Source organism: Lissotriton vulgaris, chromosome 2_2 (assembly GCF_964263255.1).
Source record: "Lissotriton vulgaris chromosome 2_2, aLisVul1.2, whole genome shotgun sequence".
Classification (NCBI taxonomy): Eukaryota; Metazoa; Chordata; class Amphibia; order Caudata; family Salamandridae; genus Lissotriton; species Lissotriton vulgaris.
In genome coordinates this window covers 260,895,226-260,916,372 of record NC_141688.1, presented here as the reverse complement: position 1 = coordinate 260,916,372, position 21,147 = coordinate 260,895,226, and positions in this window count along the sequence as shown.

Below are 21,147 nucleotides of genomic sequence, written 5' to 3'. Positions count from 1 at the left end.
GCAGCTCTTTTCATGAAGAATTAGGTCTGAATACATTGGATGGATTAGAAGGGCGTGAATTGGATACATTGGATATTTTGGTGACTCTGTCGCATCCAGAATTGGCGCGCGGACGCTGCATGTATGCAACTGTGTTGTGTTACCCTATATCGAATTAAAGACCCGCTGGCGTCTTTTCACTCCAAAACGGGCATAGGGCAGGGTCATGACAAGCCCTTGGACAAGGTGACATTATAGGAAGTGACACAATGTGGTGCTTGGTCCTGAATATTTTACAAGAAGCGACATCGGTGTTGTAAGAATGAAGCGGATCATGTGCACTAACACTGCAGACGTCATGACGGGGTCTTTGCTTGGAGAAACACAAGGTCTGATAAGACAGGCCCATAAACTAAAGGAGACACCAAGGATGAGTACAACATGAACAGCCTCGTTGGCAACCACCCTGTCTGGAGCATTGTGTACTCTGTACATAAAAGGTAGCCATGTAATAATATTATATGAGATAATATACCCCCTACCTTGTAAGCTACCAATGACGTATATGACAATACAGAGAATTAAGGCCGAAGGCTGACTTCCTATACAACATGGGTGCTTGCAAACACCCAAGGGAAAAAAATGTGATCTGTGTTGTGTGGAAGGGCCACATTGATGACAGTAGAGTAGCAGTTGAGGGAGGCTGGTCCCGGCTTCCCCACTTTAATAAATTGTGTGATTCTAGGCAATTAAATTATTGCACATTCCCTCCTTTTTCTTAATTTTCAGATATAAAAAGAACTAGAAACACATGACTACAGAATGAGTGCTGTACGCAACTTTCCCCTGTGTACGATAATGTTGTCAACGGGTAAGGAGGGAGAGAAGTTAGCCTAATGGCTAGGGTGGTCCTCCTCGAAACTGGGGAACTGGGTTCGAGTCTTGGCAACGATGCTGAATATCTTGTGATTCTGAGCAAATCACTTAATCTCCCAGCGCCTAACTAAAAAGAATGTGTCCTCATATAACGCGACTGGTGCTATGTAAGGCGCTTTGATACTCGATTCGGATCAAGTTTGCGCTTTATAAAATTCAGTAAAATACAAATTACATTTTTTTTTCAACCTAGGCCCATCAGAGTACACATAACAATTGACTTGCCACTCAGTTGACTATTGCGATTGTCAGCAGTGTGGGTTGAAGGAATCATGAATGTTTATACAATATCGCTATAAAAAAAATCACTTCTCAAAGCAATAGTTAAATCTGATGTACTAAAGTGAAACAATTCTGTGGGTGCTAATGAAATACACTTTTTGAATATATCATGCTTTCATTCCTTTGTAGCAAGATGTCTTTAAAAATGAAAGTGTTCCTAAAGTTAAGTGGTGCAAGAAACCTTAGTTGCTGCCTTTCTTTAAATTCAATTAACCAGCTGCGGCCGCTACAGGTAAGAGCGGTGGGGCCAGGTGAGGGAGGTTTTCGAGAGAAGACTAAGAGGGAAAATTGTTATTATTTTTTTTTCCCATGGTCATCTCTCGAAATCCACTCTCACCTGGCCTCACTGCCTAACCACTCCTACCTGCGGCGGCCACGGCTGCAATTAACTTGAAAACAAATTCTTGCCTATTTATTTAACATCTTATTAACCCATTCACTGCGGCGGCAATTCTGCCGCAGTGCTAGGGAGTGGGGGGGCTGCACGGCTCACCTGCGCTTGTGACGGAAGCGCTCCGTCACGCACCTCGGGTGAGCTGTGCTAGTGACGGAACGGTTCCGTCACGAACGCGCCGGCTCAATAGAACACGCCGCGCAGGCGTGGCGAGTGGGCCGTGACGGAACCGTTCCGTCACTAGCACAGCTCACCTGAGGCGCGTGACGGAACGGTTCCGTCATAAGCGCCGAACGGGTTAATGTTCAGTTTGGTTCAACTCAACAATATCCCGGTGCTGCTGTTGACCAGAGAACTGCAATTAAAGACCCGGTCAGCTGCATGCAGCTCCCGGATCGTACTTTGAGTATCACAGCTTTACAGGGTCATGGAGCACACAGGTGACAATATCGTTACATTGTATGGCAGGCAGTATTTTATTTCTTATAATATACGTCACCCCATCGCCATTCACTCAAGCTACTGAAATTCTTGATGTGTTGTTCTTTAATGTGAAAGAGATACTATAGTTGCAGACATGAGAAATAAAAGCAGAATCTAATGCAAAAACAGATACATTACAAAGCTGTTAGCAATTGTGTGGAAAAATATATTAGAATCAGTTCAAAGTAAGTCAGATTTTGAAAATGATGAGGCTTAGAAGGTGTAAATATATGCACAGATATTCTCTATTTCCTGTAATGACATTTAGAAATGAAAATATATACATGTTTCCATAAATATCTTTTTTCCTCTCCTCACCTTTCGTTCTACTTTTTCAAAAGTACAGCAGTAATTAAGCTCCTTTCCCTGCCATACATCTTGGGGGCTGGCAGCCGGCATTATGACATCACAAGTGAACTGATATAACTTATATATCAGCAGAACCACTAGCTCATCTCATTATTACATGTGACTAGAGACGTCACAATAAACCCATGAAAAGGACATTTTATGCAAGCTTTTCCACAGAGATATCAGTTTCCCTTCCTTAATGTTTCTATAATGTACAGCTAGCTTGGGAACACAAGAATACTGTTTATCAATGGGGAGTGTTGGGAGAGATGTAGTATCAGAAGGTGATTGAAACATTTCAACTACTATGTATTCCTAGTTTAAACATATGGGGGCAGATTTACAAGCCCCTTGTGCCTCTTTTGCGCCGCCGTTGCGTCACTTTTCTGAAGCAGCGGCAGCGCAAAAGATGCGCCATGGTGCGGGCTATTTACAATGTGACACATCTGGGAGATGCGTCCCGTTGCAAAGCCTTGGGCCTTAAAGAGGCGTTCTGGTGCAGGGGGGGGGGGGATGTTCCGGCACAGGAACGCCTCCTAAAAGTGGCTGAGTGAAATCTACAAGATTTCACTCAGTCACTTTTAGGCCAATACTACGTCAAAACCCTGCACCTGCTTGAAGCAGGCGTAAGGATTGACACAGCATTAGTAGAATGGGCCCCCTAGGGCAGTGCTGGAGCTGCGTCGCGCATTCTTTCTTTCTTTCTCCCAATCACCCAGAAAGCCTTTTCTTTTAACCCACTCTAACGGACCAACAGGTTGGCGACTGACCCTCTGCATATGCAGGCGCACTGGTGGATTCAATTTAGAATTCATAACTTTAATTGCTTTCTGGGTGCGCTGCACAAGTGACTCCAGAAAGCAGCAGAGAGGAAGCTGCAAGTGATATTCACTCCCTCCCTTGGTACAGGACTTCAAAGCAGGAGAAACAAAGGGGAGGGTGGTAGGAGCATATATAGGCACACAATGGATTGAGCTCAGGGGGCAGATTTACTAGTTTTTCACGTAACACACTGCAGCTGCTTGAAATGCAACGCTGCGTGCAAAGGCGAGAGGAAGTGAGTGTCCTATTTTCTAAAATAAGGCACTCTCTGCCTCTCTGGTGCTGAAATCAGCTGCTGTGCACCATGGAGACACCTTTGTGCCATGGTGCAAGGGTGTGTCTGTGAGTCCAGCATAGGTTATGTGATAGATGAATAGCCTCTCAGTACCAAATACTATACACAGACAGACTCACTCTAACCATTTTCCCACTTTGTATGTGTACTATATATGTACTTGCACACATGCAAAGTCAAAAAAGAAAGGAGAAATTATAGCATTTCTCCTTCCATGCGCCTATTTGAAAAGGATGCAGTTTTCTCACGCTAAACCCAATCTACTTTATTTAGTAAATTGGGTTTAGCATGAGAAACCCTGGGTGGATGCAAGGGAATGCCCATGGACCACCCATGGTACGCCCCCGTGGAGCAAAGTAATGCAAAATTAGTTTCCATTATTACCAGGAAAATAAATTGTAAAAAAAGCTTGTAAAAAAAGATTTTGCATCACTTTTGTGATGCAAACATGGAGCAAAATCTAATTAAATCTCTCCGGATGTCTCAAGACTTAAACATTATCAATGAAGTCAGCTCACCAGGTTTGAATGTTGGCAGCCCATCCACCTGGTAAAATCTACACCATGTTTTTGTCCTCCTGATATTTTAGCCTAAATCTGTTTCCCTGTCCAGATACTTCTATTTTATTGTCTATGTCAGTGCTGTTAAGTTGCTGGATGTTTCTCTGTCAATTTATGTAGCTGTGAGTGTCTGTGTCTAACTGAATGTTTTTATATGTCAGTGTGTGTGCCACTTGCTATTATAGTGAGTTTGTCCTTATCTATCTCTGAAGATCAATGTGTTTTCATGCTTGTCTGAGATCTATTAGACACTTTTCTGTGTCATTGTATTGACTATGTGGTACAAAAGGGGGTGGTGATGGACAGAGCATCTGAATCAATCAAACACTCACACCCAGTCAAAAGATCTGGGTTTAATCCATCACCGTTCTTTAGCCCACTCTGCCACCCCAGTTCAGACATGGGTATATGCAAATCAGTCTGACCCTGTGCCTCATGGGAACAGTCCAGCCCAAACTGCCAAGCCATGTCTTCCCTGGACCGGAAACAAGCTTCCGAGGACGGGTTTCTGGCATTCAAGCCGTCTTCAGCCCGGCTTGCTTGAATCCAGTGGCAAAGTGAGCAAGGGACTCACGTCTGAGCATACCCTGCCATACTTATGGTGACCAAAAGCGGTACAAAAGGGGGTGGTGAAGGATGGAGCATCTGAATCAATCAAACACTCACACCCAGTCAAAAGATCTGGGTTTAATCCATCACCGTTCTTTAGCCCACTCTGCCACCCCAGTTCAGACATGGCTATATGCAAATCAGTCTGACCCTGTGCCTCATGGGAACAGTCCAGCCCGAACTGCCAAGCCATGTCTTCCCTGGACCGGAAACAAGCTTCCGAGGACCGGTTTCTGGCATTCCAGCCGTCTTCAGCCCGGCTTGCTTGAATCCAGTGGCAAAGTGAGCAAGGGACTCACGTCTGAACATACCCTGCCACACTTATGGCGGCCAAAAGCGATACAAAAGGGTGTGGTGATGGACGGAGCATCTGAATCAATCAAACACTCACACCCAGTCAAAAGATCTGGGTTTAATCGATCACCGTTCTTTAGCCCACTTTGCCACCCCAGTTCAGACATGGCTATATGCAAATCAGTCTGACCCTGTGCCTCATGGGAACAGTCCAGCCCGAACCAGGGAAGGCATGGCTTGGCAGTTCGGGCTGGACTGTTTCCATGAGGCACAGGGTCAGACTGATTTGCATATAGCCATGTCTGAACTGGGGTGGCAGATTGGGCTATAGAACGGTGATGGATTAAACCCAGATCTTTTGACTGGGTGTGAGTGTTTGATTGGTTCAGATGCTCCGTCAATTATCACCCCCTTTTGTACCGATTGTATTGACTATTTACACAATGCTAACCCAGCTGCAAGAGTATTTGAGTTCTCTAAAGGCAGCAAGAAGAGGAAATTGAGAGCTGAGAGATGGCCCTTGTCCGTGAATGGCTGTTGGACACAACCAATATATTACAATGGATACAGCCAGTGTCTGACAGTGGACACAGATTTTGTCTGAGCAATGGACACAGCCAGTAACTGATGATGGACAAAGCCAATATCTGACAGTGGACACATCCAATGCCTGACAATGGACACAGCAAGTGATTGAAGATGGACACAGCCAATGTATGACACTGGGCACAGCCAGTGTATGACACTGGGCACGGCCAGTGTCTGACAATGGACACAGCCAATGTCTAAAAATTAACAAAGCCAATGTTTGACAGTGGACACAGCGAATATGTGACAATGGACACAGCCAGGGTCTGACAATGGACACAGTCTATGCCTGACAATAGACACAGCCAAAATGTGAAAATGGACACAGCTAATGTCTGACAATGGACACAGTGTGAATAAGACTATCCCTTGGCTCAGTTCAATAGATATTGAAGCCCAAATACTCGTCTTGGACACAAGCAACTAAAGGTTAAATCATAAACATGGCAACAATATTTGTATGAAAATATAAAAAATATTTTATTAAAACAATTAACAATTCCGAATTGTATGAACACGACACTTGATAAAAATAGAGTTAAACGACTCTATGCAGAAATTATAAAAACATCATCACATAAATGTGTTAAAAAACATGAATGAAACATGTATATGCAAAATTACTAAACAATTGATCGAAAGAAAGACCTGCTCAAGTTATATAAAGACATATAGGACAGACATTTGGTGGGAGAGAAATTAAACAAACACAGACAGTCACAATTTGTCATTAAATTATGCACATTAAATATCCAATCTAGCTCAAACCAAAACCCGACTTCTTCTCGATGTTCTTGGGGCGAGTTTGGTAGTTTAATTGTGCACTAGTATGCGTCGACGTGTTTCGATGGCCTTTTTAGATGATTGCCATCTTTGTCAAGACTTGTAATCTTGTTTATGACTCTCCTACAGTGGCACTGGATGGTTGCCTTTATGCATAGATCCTGTTGGTAAATATATTTCAATAAGTATATGGCATAAAGTAACATGTTATTGTCACTGTGAATATTACTTTAGGCATGATCAGCTTATGTTGGATAATGTTATCGGCATTTATCATTACCGTTTTACATTTGTTATATCCACAAGGTTGACAGAGCAATGATCAACTACATCTTATTGTGGTATCATCCCTGGAAAATTTCTAGGCACATACTTTTGGAAAAACATCTTTACATCACAACTTATTTATCCTACCAGTATGTGGGCTTCTGTTGTAAGGATTACCCAAAAGCTATCAAACTGGGTACCCGTCATATTGGTAACTCGTAGGGGCATGAATCCTCGCTTATACATGCCCTGAGTTTACTCCCATTGTATATTGGGGGTGGAGCAAAAGAGTAGATTACCTTAAATCATCTTTCTTGTGTGGTATAACGCTCTAAGCATTATGAATTAATGGATGGTGTTCTGAAACTGTCTTGGCCTGCAAAGATATAAGTTGCCAAAGTTGTATTCACATATTCTATTTATAGTACTATGTCAATGTTGATATTTGAAGAATTTAGATTACCTGGATATAGTATCCCCTTTGGAAAATGTTAGTCCTGATTAAACATTCTTGCTCCTGAATTGGGAGATATGGGGGCATGGATGAAATCACACCTGCACAGCAAATATAGATATTATTGTACGAGGGTGTTGTCATTAATTATATTTTAATTCTATGGTCTCTTGGTCACTATTGGGTTGCATGTGCAAAAGTACCTGAAGAAATGTTATCCTCAGCTTGGTACTTCCGTTCCTTTCCGCTTACTGTTTACTGTTTTGACAGGGGACACCCTCCGTTTACTTTGTGTCCTAAAATAAATGTAGGTAGTATTAGGGGTACCGCTGTTCTGAAGCCATTCTCAGTGGGGAGCTTGCAGGGGATCTTACCTATTAATAACGAATGAGGGGTCTTGGGATCGGGTGGTAGTGGCAGGGTGCCTAGTTCCCTCTCAGAAAAGCCTGGCGTGCCTAAGGGATAATGGAGATGAGGAGAGTAGTTAGTTAGCTCTCTCATTCTATAGTGCGAGGCTCCCAAGGTTGTTGGACCATACCTGTCTCTCTGTATCTGTTCTCGTCCCACCCGTCCGTGTGGCTTCTGTCTTGTTCTCGGTCTTCCGTCTTCCGAGACAGTGCTAATTTTCGTTGGCGGTGGGAGTCTTTTTTTATACTCCGTTACTGGCAGATAATTGGCATGTCTTTAATTTAAAACAGCTGTGTGGGGTTAGCGTCTGGGCGGGATCTTGTTTATGCCTGATGCGACGCGGGTTGAGTTACTTCCGCGTTCCATGCCTCATATTAGCTTAAAGCACGCCTCGTTTTGGCTACGCTTCGCGTATCATGATTGTGAATCTTGGCCATTCTAGGCCTCGCCCTGTAATTCTTATTTTAATGAAAAAACTTTCGTTTATTTTGGCAAGTATCCTTTGGATACTTACGTCTCATTGGGACAGTTTTTCTAATTTGTACAGGGTCAATGTTATATGAGTCTAGACCGCGCGGTGGAATAATACCGCGTTTCAAGCCTCGTTCTGAGTTGATGGTCCATGTTGTTTAAATCTGGAGCGCGCGGTGGGAATGCTACCGCGTTGCAAGCCTCGTTCTAAGTTGATGCGCGCCTCGTTTGAATTGTATTTACGAACATAGGGCTTTGCTGTGGACAAATCTATTTATCTGCGCTTGGGCTGTCCGCCCTATTTACACAAAAAATAATGTTATTATCAACTACACATCATAGATGTAATAATAGTATTTATTCACTATTTGGTTCACACTATACTTCACACCTTGTTTATATTGAACCAAGTGGGACCCTATGTAGTGATCATATAAGCTGACACCTTGTTTAAGTGGACCAAGATAAATACCATGTACTAGTCTAGGGAAGTGTCATGAATTTTATGGGGGTTTGTCTTACAGGTTCTAAATTATTTTCATCCATTCCTCCCTAGAATTTAGGCCCTTCTCAATGGTTTCCAAATAGCATATAAACCATTGTTCTCGTTCCTTTCTTTTGGCCTCAATACTACCTCCGCGTCTACTGACAGTTATTTTTTCAAGGATGTACCACGTGAATTCTTCACAGCCATGTTTTTTCTCCTGGTAGTGCTGTGTTAGTGGTGCATTTTCTTTGTTATTTCTAATTGCTGATTTGTGTTCTAGGAGTCTGATTCGTAGCTCCCTGCCAGTCTCTCCCACGTAGCCTAAGCCACAGGGACAAACTAGCAGGTACACCACGTTCTTACTCCTGCAATTATTTAAACTTCTGGGTATTAATGTTGTGTTGTTGAAAATTAGTTTCTTAGTCACAATGCAATTAGGACAAATTGCACAGGATCCACATTTGTAGTTTCCTCTTGCCTTTGCATTATCTATTAAGGTGGTTTGGAAGGTCTCACAAGGATTTTTATAGGTTCTCACTAGACTGTTTTTAATGGTTTTATTTCTGCGAAACGAGAAAAGTGGTTTGGGTAGTGGTGCAGGTAGGCCACTGTTGAGGATTTTCCAATTTCGATATACTATATTTTTGATTTTGTTACTTATGTTAGAATATTGGCTTACAAAGACTATTCTGTCTTGAGTTTTATTAGTCTTTTCTTTGTTCATGTCTAATAATTTGTCCCGGTCATAGAACCTAGCACGTTTTAATGATTGTTTAATTAATTTCTTGGGGTAACCCCTGTCTTGGAGTTTTTTTTCCATGGTTTCTGCATGTTTATAAAAATCAGTTAGATTTGTACAGTTGCGCCGTAAGCGTAAGAATTCCCCAAATGGGATATTGTTTTTCTGGGCTTTGGGGTGATTGCTTTTATATTGTAAGAGAGTATTTTTATCGGTCGGTTTTGTGTATAACTCTACTTCTAATTGACCGTCGTTCTCTTTGATTTTTATGTCTAAGAAATTTACGCTTTTGTTACTGTAATTTGCAGTAAACTTCAGGTTCCTGTCTCCAAGGTTTAACCATTCTAAGAATGAGTCTAGTTCCTCACTAGCACCATTCCAGACGAAAATAATATCGTCGATGAAACGATGCCAGTGAGTCACATTTTCAAAGAACGGTGCCAATTCATTGTATACATGTTTTAGTTCAAAATGGCTGACATACAAGCATGCCAGACTAGGGGCACATGTGGCCCCCATGCTGGTCCCCATTACCTGCTGGAACAGTTCATCTCTGAATAGAAATACATTGTTTTTCAACACTAACTCGACGCAACCAAGTATGAAATCTATATTACCTCCCTTGAGATCTTCAGTTTCCAAAATAGAGGCCAAAACCTCTATTGTATCATTCTGGGGTATATTCGTGTACAGAGCTTCGATGTCCAAGGTGACCAGGATCTGGGTCACCTTGTCGAAGCTCTGCCCCTCGAATACCGCAATCGCATGCGCTGTGTCCCTCAGATATGACCGCTGTTTCTGGACAATAGGGCGCAAAAATAAATCCGCATATTTGCTAAGCGGTTCTAATATAGAGCCCAAACTGCTCACTATGGGCCTCATTGGAGGGTCGTTTACATTCTTATGAATTTTAGGCAATCCATATATTGCCGGTGTGGTTGGGTCACTATTGTACAAGAATCTGTACTCTTCGTCACAAATTAATTCATTTTCTTTACCAAAATTTAAGAATGTAGATACATCTCTTTTAAGTTTGTTGATCACATTATTGTGGACTGGGATATAGTGTTCTCTCACATTCAAAAGGGTTCTCATACGCGAGTTGTAGTCGTCTGTATTAAAAACTACTACCCCTCCGCCTTTATCGGCAGGTTTAATCGTTATGGACTCATCTTCTTGCAGTGATTTGAGGTCTTCCCTTTGACATTTTGGTAAATTGTTACATTGTCCCTGTGTGTTACTAACTATGTTCTTAATTTCAATTTCTACTATTTTTTCGAATAATTCTACATTCTTGTCTATTTGGTTTAGGCTTGGTGTGAAGACTGATTTTGGTTTGAGACCAGTTACATTGGGTTTCGGTACATACTCTTTGTCAGAGAAGAATCTGTTAAGTCTGATTTTTCTAAAAAAGCTTTTTGTGTCTTTTTCTAGTTCAAATTTATTTGGGTAAGCTGTTGGTGCAAAGCTAAAACCTAATTTAAGTACTTCTTGCTCCTCTCTGGAGAGAATTTTGTTCGAGAGGTTTATTATCGGGAATTCATCTACCTCCAGTATCTGGCATTCCTGGTTTTTAGAAAGTTGGGGGTTATCTGGTTTGGAGGTGCCGGGTTCCTCGTGGGTTCTTGTCTCGAGTGATTCCGGTAGCCCCTTTGGCCCCTGTACTGGCGATTCCCTAAAAAATGTTGGGGTTCGCTCTGATAATTGGACATGGGTCTACCTCCAAGTTCATTGATGTGTTCTTCATCGTCACTTGAGCCTGAGGTTTCGGAGAAGGTTACTCTCCTGTTGTTGCCCCCTCTGGAATAGACCTGTCTCGGGTATTGGGGCTTTTCCCACCTTTGCTCACTTCTGTTCGTGTAGTAGTCTTTGTTAAGAAATGGGTACACTGTTTCTGCGCTAAATTTCTCGATATCTTTTCTTAGTTTGGTTGCCTTTTTATTTGTTAAATATTCTCTGTACCCTTCAGTTTCTTGTATTAATTTATCTAATTTCTTTTTAATATCCTCTATTGTTGTATTGCTTTTAATTTTAGCCTCCAATTCTTCAATTTGTTTACATTCGAAGACCATTACTTCTTGTGCTGTCTCGATAATTAAAATTAGCCAGTCTCTACTACATCTATTGGCAATGTGCGTCCAAATTTAAAAAATTTTCATTGTCGGTAAAGAGCCCCAGTTCATTCCTTATCCTGAGGCCTAGTGGTATCACTCCTGCTCTTAGATACCCCGTTAGGAATTCGGCATGTAGCTCGGTCCTTATAAGTTTTTTCCTTAAATTTAGGATTTAAATTAGTTCTTCATGGCCGTTTTTATCGGTCACGTAATTGCCTCCTGATTGAGGGTTTTGGTTCAATAATCTATTGAGTTGGTCTTCGGTAAAGCCGAATGTTTTGAATTTATCCATTATTGACTGTGCACCCAAATGGGTGTTATCTAAAGGACTCTAGACTGTAATTTTATTACTAGGGTCCTAATGCACACACTCTCCAGTTCAACGAACTGTACTTTAGTTATCAAGATTTTAGAGAGGGACCCCTTAAAACCAGGGGAATAGGGTACTGTCACACAGTGTGAATAAGACTATCCCTTGGCTCAGTTCAATAGATATTGAAGCCCAAATACTCGTCATGGACACAAGCAACTAAAGGTTAAATCATAAACATGGCAACAATATTTGTATGAAAATATAAAAAATATTTTATTAAAACAATTAACAATTCCGAATTGTATGAACACGACACTTGATAAAAATAGAGTTAAACGACTCTATGCAGAAATTATAAAAACATCATCACATAAATGTGTTAAAAAACATGAATGAAACATGTATATGCAAAATTACTAAACAATTGATCGAAAGAAAGACCTGCTCAAGTTATATAGAGACATATAGGACAGACATTTGGTGGGAGAGAAATTAAACAAACACAGACAGTCACAATTTGTCATTAAATTATGCACATTAAATATCAAATCTAGCTCAAACCAAAACCCGACTTCTTCTCGATGTTCTTGGGGCGAGTTTGGTAGTTTAATTGTGCACTAGTATGCGTCGACGCGTTTCGATGGCCTTTTTAGATGATTGCCATCTTTGTCAAGACTTGTAATCTTGTTTATGACTCTCCTACAGTGGCACTGGATGGTTGCCTTTATGCATAGATCCTGTTGGTAAATATATTTCAATAAGTATATGGCATAAAGTAACATGTTATTGTCACTGTGAATATTACTTTAGGCATGATCAGCTTATGTTGGATAATGTTATCGGCATTTATCATTACCGTTTTACATTTGTTATATCCACAAGGTTGACAGAGCAATGATCAACTACATCTTATTGTGGTATCATCCCTGGAAAATTTCTAGGCACATACTTTTGGAAAAACATCTTTACATCACAACTTATTTATCCTATCAGTATGTGGGCTTCTGTTGTAAGGATTACCCAAAAGCTATCAAACTTGGTACCCGTGATATTGGTAACTCGTAGGGGCATGAATCCTCGCTTATACATGCCCTGAGTTTACTCCCATTGTATATTGGGGGGTGGGGCAAAAGAGTAGATTACCTTAAATCATCTTTCTTGTGTGGTATAACGCTCTAAGCATTATGAATTAATGGATGGTGTTCTGAAACTGTCTTGGCCTGCAAAGATATAAGTTGCCAAAGTTGGATTCACATATTCTATTTATAGTACTATATCAATGTTGATATTTGAAGAATTTAGATTACCTGGATATAGTATCCCCTTTGGAAAATGTTAGTCCTGATTAAACATTCTTGCTCCTGAATTGGGAGATATGGGGGCATGGATGAAATCACACCTGCACAGCAAATATAGATATTATTGTACAAGGGTGTTGTCATTAATTATATTTTAATTCTATGGTCTCTTGGTCACTATTGGGTTGCATGTGCAAAAGTACCTGAAGAAATGTTATCCTCAGCTTGGTACTTCCGTTCCTTTCCGCTTACTGTTTACTGTTTTGACAGGGGACACCCTCCGTTTACTTTGTGTCCTAAAATAAATGTAGGTAGTATTAGGGGTACCGCTGTTCTGAAGCCATTCTCTGTGGGGAGCTTGCAGGGGATCTTACCTATTAATAACGAATGAGGGGTCTTGGGATCGGGTGGTAGTGGCAGGATGCCTAGTTCCCTCTCAGAAAAGCCTGGCGTGCCTAAGGGAAAATGGAGATGAGGAGAGTAGTTAGTTAGCTCTCTCATTCTATAGTGCGAGGCTCCCAAGGTTGTTGGACCATACCTGTCTCTCTGTATCTGGTCTCGTCCCGCCCGTCCGTGTGGCTTCTGCCTTGTTCTCTGTCTTCCGTCTTCCGAGAAAGTGCTAATTTTCGTTGGCGGTGGGAGTCTTTTTTTATACTCCGTTACTGGCAGATAATTGGCATGTCTTTAATTTAAAACAGCTGTGTGGGGTTAGCGTCTGGGCGGGATCTTGTTTATGCCTGATGCGACGCGGGTTGAGTTACTTCCGCGTTCCATGCCTCATATTAGCTTAAAGCACGCCTCGTTTTGGATACGCTTCGCGTATCATGATTGTGAATCTTGGCCATTCTAGGCCTCGCCCTGTAATTCTTATTTTAATGAAAAAACTTTCGTTTATTTTGGCAAGTATCCTTTGGATATTTACGTCTCATTGGGACAGTTTTTCTAATTTGTACAGGGTCAATGTTATATGAGTCTAGACCGCGCGGTGGAATAATACCGCGTTTCAAGCCTCGTTCTGAGTTGATGGTCCATGTTGTTTAAATCTGGAGCGCGCGGTGGGAATGCTACCGCGTTGCAAGCCTCGTTCTAAGTTGATGCGCGCCTCGTTTGAATTGTATTTACGAACATAGGGCTTTGCTTTGGACAAATCTATTTATCTGCGCTTGGGCTGTCCGCCCTATTTATACAAAAAATAATGTTATTATCAACTACACATCATAGATGTAATAATAGTATTTATTCACTATTTGGTTCACACTATACTTCACACCTTGTTTATATTGAACCAAGTGGGACCCTATGTAGTGATCATATAAGCTGACACCTTGTTTAAGTGGACCAAGATAAATACCATGTACTAGTCTAGGGGAGTGTCATGAATTTTATGGGGGTTTGTCTTACAAGTTCAAAATTATTTTCATCCATTCCTCCCTAGAATTTAGGCCCTTCTCAATGGTTTCCAAATAGCATATGAACCATTGTTCTCGTTTCTTTCTTTTGGCCTCAATACTACCTCCGCGTCTACTGACAGTTATTTTTTCAAGGATGTACCACGTGAATTCTTCACAGCCATGTTTTTTCTCCTGGTAGTGCTGTGTTAGTGGTGCATTTTCTTTGTTATTTCTAATTGCTGATTTGTGTTCTAGGAGTCTGATTCGTAGCTCCCTGCCAGTCTCTCCCACGTAGCCTAAGCCACAGGGACAAACTAGCAGGTACACCACGTTCTTACTCCTGCAATTATTTAAACTTCTGGGTATTAATGTTTTGTTGTTGAAAATTAGTTTCTTAGTCACAATGCAATTAGGACAAATTGCACAGGATCCACATTTGTAGTTTCCTCTTGCCTTTGCATTATCTATTAAGGTGGTTTGGAAGGTCTCACAAGGATTTTTATAGGTTCTCACTAGACTGTTTTTAATGGTTTTATTTCTGCGAAACGAGAAAAGTGGTTTGGGTAGTGGTGCAGGTAGGCCACTGTTGAGGATTTTCCAATTTCGATATACTATATTTTTGATTTTGTTACTTATGTTAGAATATTGGCTTACAAAGACTATTCTGTCTTGAGTTTTATTAGTCTTTTCTTTGTTCATGTCTAATAATTTGTCCCGGTCATAGAACCTAGCACGTTTTAATGATTGTTTAATTAATTTCTTGTCTGACACTCGACACAGTTATTGACTGACAGGACACCCCTAGACCCCCAGGACACCCTGCCCTCCAGCTGTAGGTGATTCTGTGTCCCAGCACCTCAGGTCCGCCCTTGACCTCGGTGCCCCCTCATTGCTGTTGCTCGTTCTTCCTTCCGTTTTGCCCTCCTGAGTCTCTGTTGTAATTTCGTCTTGTTTTGTTTGTATTTCAATGTATTTCTTTTTTTGGATGTAGGATTGCTATTTTGCCGCTGACTCCCCTGGTGTGTCCCCCCTCCACTCCACGCTTCCCGCCGCTGCTCTATTGCGGCCTCACCCCCTTTTTTCCTGTGTCCCCATTGGCCGCCCCGCTCCCGCCTCCCAGCTGATCCTCCCTCCCACTGCGCCTTAAATGGAGACCGCGCGGACACGCAGCGGACACGCGCAGCGGGCGCGCCGATTATGCGCTGAAGGCACGCCAAAGGCAAGCCCGTCTATGCCCGTCCTCGCCTGGACCGCACCCAGCGCCAGGACTCCTGGCTCTCGTCGACGCCAGACCACAAAACTGACCTACGACGCCGCCACCCTCAACGCACTCAACACCGGTCGAACCCCCGTCTGCTACCGAGCCACCCTGAAACGCACCCACGGACCCTTCACCTGCCAAGCCTGCAAGTTCACCTGCTTCTGGACCTGCACCACACCCGCCAAGCCGAGCACCAGCAGCGACCACCTCAAGTACATCCTGCTCAACACCCGCTCTGTCCACAGACACTCTGTCGAACTCTGGAACCAGCTCGACACAACATCACCAGACGTCGCCTTCCTCACGGAAAGCTGGATGAACGCCTCCTCAGCGCCCGACATCCCCATAGCGTTCCCGGACAGATACAAGATCACCCGCAGGGACCGCGTCAACCAGACTGGAGGAGGCATCGCCATCGTACAGAAGAACACCATCCGCATCACGACCAGCGCCGACGACACCTTCACCGCCGCCGAACACCAACACTTCCAGATACACACCGACCCCAAGACCACCCTCAGAGGCACTCTCATCTACAGACCCCCGGGACCACGCACACAATTCAGCGAAGACATCACAGACTTCATCAGCCCGCACGCCCTCCCCTCCGCTGACTACATCCTCCTAGGGGACCCCAACTTCCACCTGGAGAACAACAAGGAGAGCAACACCACCATCCTGCTGGACAACCTCGCCAACCTCGGACCCAAGCAACTGGTGAACACCCCCACCGGCCACACGCTTGATCCAGTCTTCTCCTCCAGCAAGTACATCGCCTTCAGCCACTCCACTGGACTTCATTGGACGGATCACAGCTGCGTCCACTTCAGCTTCAGAAAAACCACGACTCAACACCACCCGCAACAGGCTCCTCGCAGGAGCTGGAACAAGATCATCGCCGATCAGCTCACCACCTCCCTCAGCCAGAACCCTTCCGCCAGCACAACGGACCCCAACAAAGCAGGCAGCAACCTCACAGAGTGGATCACCAACTGCGCACACGACCTCACACCACTAAACACCCCTCCCAGCAGACAAGGCAGCAAGAAAGCCTCTTGTTTCACCGACGAACTTAAGAACTCCAAGAGGAACTGCCGCACCCTCGAGAAAGCCTGGCGCAACGACCAGACCACAGACAACATGACTGCCCTCAAGCACGCCACCAGCTGTTCCGCACCACCAAGAAGACAGCATTCAAAGAACGACTGGACAACAACGCCCACAACAGCAAGGAACTCTTCAGTCAAGTCAAGTCAAGTCAAGAGATTTATATAGCGCGCTACATACCCATAGGGTCTCAAGGCGCTTGAGGAAGGGTGGGGAGTTACTTGTCGAATATCCAAGTTTTAAGTTGCTTTCTGAATGCTAGGTGGTTATGAATAAGGCGAAGGTGAGTGGGAAGAGAGTTCCAGGTTTTAGCTGCCAGGTAGGAGAAGGATCTACCTCCCATGGTGGTTTTGTTGATGCGAGGTACAGTGGCAAGGGCTTGGTTGGAGGATCGCAACTGACGGGGGGGGTGTAGAAGGACAGTCGTGTGTTGAGGCATTCGGGTCCAAGTTCGTAAAGTGCTTTGTGTGCGTGGGTTAGGAGGCGGAAAGTAATCCTCTTATTTACGGGGAGCCAGTGGAGGTTTTTCAGGTGACCAGAGATGTGTTCTTTATGCGGGATGTCTAGTATGAGCCTGGCTGAAGCGTTCTGGATGCGTTGGAGTTTTTTCTGGAGTTTTGCGGTAGCACCGGCGTATAGGGTGTTTCCGTAGTCTAGGTGGCTCGTGACCAGTGCGTGGGTGACCGTTTTTCTGGTTTCGGTGGGGATCCAGCGAAATGTTTTTTTGAGCATGCGAAGAATGTTGAAGCAAGATGATGAAACGGCGTTGACTTGTCTGGTCATCGAGAGTGAGGAGTCCAGGATGACGCCCAGGTTCCGTGCGTGGTCCGTCGGGATGGGTACTTTACCAAGGGCCTCTGGCCACCAAGAGTCATCCCAGGCAGAGGGGGAGGTGCCTAAGATGAGGACTTCTGTTTTGTCTGAGTTCAGTTTCTGACGGCTGTGCTTCATCCACTCGGCTACTTCTTTCATTCCTTCATGTAGGTTGGTTTTGGCGGTGTTTGGGTCTTTGGTGAGTGAGAGGATCAGTTGAGTGTCGTCGGCGTAGGAGATGATGTTGAGGTTGTGTTGGCGAGCGATGGCCGCGAGGGGGCTCATGTATACAATGAAGAGGGTGGGGCTGAGTGACGATCCTTGTGGCACGCCGCAGATGACTTCAGAGGCCTCTGACTTGAATGGTGGGAGGCGGACTCTCTGGGTTCTTCCGGTGAGGAACGAGGTGATCCAATCCAGTGCTTTTCGTTGGATTCCGACGTTTCTGAGGCGCTGTAGAAGGGTGCTATGACCGACTGTGTCGAAGGCAGCGGAGAGGTCGAGGAGGATGAGGGCGACTGTGTCTCCGTTGTCCAGTAGGGATCGAATGTCGTCTGTTGCTGCGATAAGTGCGGTCTCAGTGCTGTGTTTGGCTCGGAAGCCGGACTGTGAGGAGTCGAGGGATTTGTTGGTTTCGAGGAGCTGGTTGTTGACAGCTTTCTCGATGACTTTGGCCGGGAATGGAAGAAGCGAGATGGGGCAGTAGTTTTTGAGTTCGGTGGGGTCAGCTGTGGGTTTTTTCAGAAGCGCGCTGAGTTCTGCGTGTTTCCAGCTTCCTGGGAAGGTGGCGGAGTTGAGGGAGCAGTTGATGACGTCTCGGAGGTGTGGTGCGATGATAGAGTCTGCTTTGTTGAAGATGTGGTGAGGGCATGGGTCTGTGGGGGATCCTGAGTGGATGGAGTCCACTCAGGATCCCCCGCTCAGCATCGTCAAAGAGCTCTCCAAACCCCAGCGGCGGAAACAACGACATCACTCCCTCGCAAGACCACTGCGACTCCCTCGCCTCTTTCTTCCACCACAAGATCGCCGAAATACACAACAGCTTCTGCGCACCAACCACGCACCCAACCACTGAACCAACGCCCCCCACCACCACCCTCTGCGCCTGGACCCCGGTCAGCACCGAAGACACCCCCCGCACGATTAACACCATCCACTCCGGATCCCCAACCGTCCCCTGCCCCCACCACGTCTTCAACAAAGCCGGCTCCCTCATCGCACCCCAACTCCGGGACATCATCAAGACCTACTTCAACACCGCCACCTTCCCGGAAAGCTGGAAGCATGCCGAGCTCAGCGCCCTCCCGAAGAAACCAACAGCGGACCCCACCGACCTCAAGAACTTCCGCCCCATCTCGCTCCTCCCTTTTCCTGCCAAAGTCATCGAGAAGACGTTCAACAGACAGCTCGCTGCCTTCCTCGAGACGAACGGATCCCTCGACCACTCGCAGTCCAGTTTCCGAACCAATCACAGCACTGAGACCGCCCTAATCGCAGCCACCGACAACATCAGATCCCTGCTCGACCACGGGGAGACAGCGGCCCTCATCCTCCTGGACCCTCCGCAGCGTTCGACACTGTCTGCCACCGCACCCTAGTGCAGCGCCTCAGCAACATCGGAATCCAAGAGAAGGCACTGGAGTGGATCATCTCGTTCCTCGCCGGAAGATCCCAGAGAGTCCGCCTCCCCTCGTTCATATCCGAGGCCACCGAAGTCATCTACGGCGTACCACAGAGATCATCACTCAGCCCAACCCTCTTCCACATCTACATGAGCCCCCTTGCAGCCATTGCACGCCAACACAACCTCAACATCATCTCCTACGCCGACGACACCCAGCTGATCCACTCCCTTACCAACGACCCCGCCGCCGTCAGAACTAGCCTACACGAAAGGATAAATGACGTTGCCGAGTGGATGAAGAACAGCTGACTGAAACTGAACTCAGACAAAATGGAAGTCCTCATCCTGGGGCCATCGCCCTTCGCCTGGGATGACTCCAGGTGGCCACCTGCCCTGGGCACCACTCCCAAGCCAATGGACCACACACGCCTCGTCTCATCATCGTGCTTCAACACCCTGCGCATGCTCCGAAAGATCTTCCGATGGATCCCCACCGAAACCAGGAAAACGGTCACTCAGGCACTCGTCACCTGCCGACTGGACTACGGAAACACCCTCTATGCAGGTACCACAGCCAAACTTCAGAAAAGACTCCAACGCATCCAGAACGCCTCTGCACGACTGGTCCTGGACATCCCCCGACACAGCCACATATCCGGCCACCTGAGAAACCTGCACTGGCTCCCCGTCAGCAAGAGGATCACGTACAGACTCCTCACCTACGCACACAAGGCCCTCCACGACCTGGGCCCCTAGTACCTCAACAACCACCTGACCTTCTACACGCCCACCCGCCAGCTACGATCAACTAGCCTCGCACTCACCGCCGTTCCACGAATCCGCAGAGCCACAGCCGGAGGAAGATCCTTCTCCTACCTAGCAGCCAAGACATGGAACTCCCTCCCCATCCACCTGCGGCTAACCCAGGACCATCTCTCCTTCAGTAAGCAACTCAAGACCTGGCTTTTCGCACAGTAACGGACCCCTCTCCCCCAGCGCCTTGAGACCCTTCCGGTTGAGTAGCGCGCTATACAAATGTCATGATTGATTGATTGATTGATTGATTGTCAGAGGACCTAACCAATTACTGACAATGGACACAGACAATTTGTAACAGTAGGCACAGTGTCTGTCACTGAACTCAGCAAATGTCTGACAATGGCCAATTTCTTACAACAGATAGAGCCACTGCCTGATAACAGACACACCACTGACAATGGACAGAGCCAATGGCTGACAATGGACACAACCAATGCCTGAAAATGGACACAGCAAATGTCTGATAATGAGCACAGCCAGTGTCTGACAATGGATACAGCTAATTTCTGACAATGGACACAGCCAATGGCTGACAGTGGCCACAGGCAATGTCTAATAACGAACGCAGCCAATGTCTGACTCTGGACTGAGCTAATGTCTGGCAATGGACATAACCAGTGTCTGACAATGGACAGAGCCAATGTCTGACAATAGATACATCCATTGTCTGACAATGGGTACCGCCAATGTCTGACAGTGAATACAACTAATGTCTGACAATGGATATTGCCAGGGTTGACAGTGGACACAGCTGATGTTTGCAGTGGACACAGAAAATGTGTTACAATGGGCACAGCCAGGGTCTGACAATGGGCACAGCTAATGTCTGTTTCTGGACAGAGCTAGCATCTGACAATGGGCACATCCAGTGTATGACAATGGGCACAGCCTACTTCTGAAAGTGAATACAACTAATGTCTGACAATGGATACTGCCAATATTGACATTGGACTCAGCTGATGTCTGGCAGTGGACACAGCCAATGTCTGGCAGTGGACACAGCTGATGTCTGACCGTGGGCACAGCCAGTGACTGACAACGGACACAGTGAATATCTGAAAGTGACACAGCCAGTGTCTGACAATGTTTTTCAATGACTATCTCAGGAAAAGCCCCTTGAAGTATTCTTGACTGTGTATCATCTTGACCCCGTCAGCACAACCCTTTGCTGGCAGGAGCACGGATGTTGTTTTATGGGCACATAG